General features: G+C 36.8%; 1 long non-coding RNA gene across 1 annotated transcript; it reads left to right on the top strand.

Moving 5' to 3' along the window:
* The first annotated feature begins 576 nt into the window (after window positions 1–576).
* Window positions 577–2,326, top strand: LOC141913218 (uncharacterized). The gene is made up of 4 exons (XR_012620247.1): window positions 577–680; window positions 974–1,059; window positions 1,850–1,910; window positions 2,008–2,326. It is a non-coding gene; the product is annotated as an uncharacterized LOC141913218 (long non-coding RNA).
* Window positions 2,327–3,490: the final 1,164 nt, after the last annotated feature.

The raw sequence follows: 3,490 nt of genomic DNA, 5'->3' as shown, positions 1-3,490 counted from the left end.
AGATAAACCACGTCTATTCAGAAACTCACCAACTATATTACATCTTGATATAACATATGGTGAGATTTATCAAGAAAAAACTAGCTTTGGTTAATTGTTTTAATCGCCAGTGAATATCCCAAGACTATTAGATGATTTAAAAAAGCACCAGGAGTTATGAGGCCCGTAGCAAATCAGTACTCATTACACCTGATGATGGCTAGTATAGTATTTAACCGAAACGATGCTCGAAATCTATATCATTTTATTATACAACTTTTTCATTTTTACTGAATCTATTGTGGGATTTTTCTCGTTATTCATATTACACGGATATGGTTTAATCTTCTCGACTCTTTTTTGATTAATGTATAATTGGGAATAATTTTCACATAATATTTCTTTCTGTGAGCGGAAGTGCACTGTGATACGTATCCCTAAATTCATGGTATTAATTTCCCGCCGCTAGTAATCTGGAGCGGTATCTGAAGCCTTCCGCGGCTAGGACCGTGAACTCTCTAGTTGGTGCCCGGGGCGCTATGATGCCTGAGTCTGAGATGACCCCTAGCCGCGGGGACTGCAGAACTAGTCCTGTCATGGCGGACTAATCGATCGAGGATTTTCACATGAAATATTTAGACGCTTCTCTTTCAACCAAGAAGCGACAGAATGTCTTCAGACCATTTCAACATTGAAATACAGTAAGTAAATACTTATGAATCGAATATTCGTGATGTATGAAGGTGATTCGAGATGGAGAGCGACGTAAAACACTCCGGTTTAACCCCACGAGCAGCAGCAATCTCTCTTTTCACTGATGCGTGTAAAACCATCATTTAGTAAAAAGTACACATAACATAAAGAGTGGATCGAGGCCTAATATAAACCATTACTATCAATACAGATGGAGCATTTGACCCCGCGAATACCCTGGATTTTAGAGTGCTTTCTCTGACAGGTTTCTATGTTTCTATATTTATTATTATTATTTTAGAGGGTGATGCTCTACTAAATAACCGCAGTCATCAGGAAGTTCCAGCAGGAATAACTGTTTGGCGATGAAGTGATCCATCAATGCAGGTAGATATATCTTAGGCATAACTAGAGGCCTTTTTATGAACCAGCAAAATCGAAATAGATTAGCTATTTAGATTATATAGCCGATTAGTGTCAATTAGCATAACCGGGTATGTTGGTTGATAAAAACGCCAGGTAGAACTTATTCAATTATGGCCTACTCAGCAGCGACTTCTACTGAGAACACCATATCGGTTGGATTAGATAATCGGCGTACTTGCTCGCCGAGCGAGTATGCGGAGTATGCTAATCGATTATGATAACCAATGTTCATAAAAATGACGGATTATGACATAATCCATGCTCATAAAAACGTTTTGCATACTCGAATATACTAATCGAGTGTTCATAAAAAGGCATAAGACCTCTACTAAACCAGTTTCAGTGGCGTTTAAAAACTAAGTAACCCGAATTGAATCAGGTTTTCAGCGAGGTTCGCAAATCATTGATGCCAACATATTTTTCTGTGTTTGGGAGTTTGCAAAAATATTCGCTGCGATAAAATTTACTGCAGAAATATCATACATGTTTGAATGGTGCGATCCACCTGCAGCTGAGCAACGAACACGCTGCAAATTTCATTGTGAAATCTGTAATTTCAGACGGTGTGGGAATAAATTCATATAGTGTTCCCTGCTCTAAGTCTGAACCAATTTACCGTTAAGTCTTGTATGAAAAAAAATTGTAACACTGAAAATTCTTGGCGCTAAAAGCATTTTGAATCATGTTGAATCTGTTTTAATTTTTTATCAGATGAAGAAATAATGATTTTCAGTGTTTTGTATTATTTCAGATGTAGGCGTAACGCTAGAGTTTTGTTTATTCTACTCAAAAGAAGGTGATGTTTAGATCAGGTTCGTTTAGTTACTCTTATTTATATCGAATATTTACTATGATTTTTGTGAATTGCTCTAATGATGTTATAATGAATGTTGTTTGATTTATTTTCAGTCTAATGGAGGAGGATCTCAATAACTGAAACCTGCGACACGTCTACACCTGAAATTGACTGCGCGTCAAATGAATTATTGATTCTAAATTACTGATGTTTTATGCTGATTAAAGGATTTGGAGGGATGTCCCAGGTTCAAAACCAGTGATTCTGATCGGATGATAAACCAGGATGTCTGATATATACTGATGAATACTTACTACGACATGATCGCCACCTATTGGATTTCTGCTGAACCACCAAATTATTGGAGTAATACGAATACGAATAAACTGTATATCACAGACGCCATCTATTGGAAATTTAGTAATTTATATCTTGAGTCAAAATAAAAATGAAATTTATTTAAGATAAACACAAAACAGTTCTCAAATTATGAGTATGAACTGTTGGTTTGATCTGAATGCAGTGGAACACAATATCTGAGTTACTGTTAGAACCCTTCCAGGATTGGCACTGTCCCCTAGAGATGATTTTTTTGATAAAACCAGTGTCTTTAGTTAACTTTGCACCATCCAGAATCTACTCAAACAGAATGAAGAAACTTTAAACCAAATTTTAGAATCTAGGGCTTCATTTCTGGATGATTGTTGTTTGTTTTGACTGGTGCGTTGTCATGGTGATGGCAAGGTGATATTCTGGATCCGTCGCTGGAAAAATAGTAATTCCTCAAAACAGAGCCAAATTTCAAACTGAAATGAATAACTACACTTATGTTCATCGATTTGATAATGAAATGAGTTTATTTGAGCAAAATACTTCATAGAAATTCGTCACAGAAATATAAAACTTGTCGATGTCGGCCGCGCCCCGCCAAAAAAAAACTAGGTGAAATGCCTATTATGAATCACCGATTTAAGTTATAAAGTTTCTTTGTTTGAAATACCGGTATTTGATTGGGAATATTTTTCATATAACTTTTCAGTGAACTATCGCACGGAAACCGTTACAAATTCCTAATTTCGTGGTATTATTTCCGGCAATAATCAATTCGGAGCGGCATGTAAAGTCTACCGCGGGCACTACCGTGAACTCTTTAGTTGGTGCCCGGAGTGCTAATGCTCCCGAGTCCTAGTCGACCTCGATCTGTGCAGACTACAGAACTAGCCCTCCCAAGTGGAGTATGTCCCATTTATGAATGATGGCGGACGAATCAATCGCAATTTTCACTTGAAATATTTAGAAGCTTCTCTTTCAACGCAGAGAAAGACCATTTCTTCAGACCATTTCAACATTGAATTTCAGTAAGTAAATTTACTTATGTATCGAATACTTGTGATTGGGAAGGTGATTCGAGATGGAAAGCGGCATAAAACACTCCGGTTTAACCCCACGAGCAGCAGCAATCTGAGATTGAATCTCTTCTACTTCTACTCCTACAAATTTATGGCCACCATCAACCAGTTGATGATTTTACCATCGAGAGGTGCGTGAAAAAATTATTTCATTATTTTTGATGTTTATTATGGTTTTATTTAAAAA

This window comes from Tubulanus polymorphus, chromosome 11 (assembly GCF_964204645.1).
Source record: "Tubulanus polymorphus chromosome 11, tnTubPoly1.2, whole genome shotgun sequence".
NCBI classification, from domain to species: domain Eukaryota; kingdom Metazoa; phylum Nemertea; class Palaeonemertea; order Tubulaniformes; family Tubulanidae; genus Tubulanus; species Tubulanus polymorphus.
This window is presented reverse-complemented; position numbering and strand designations above follow the sequence as displayed.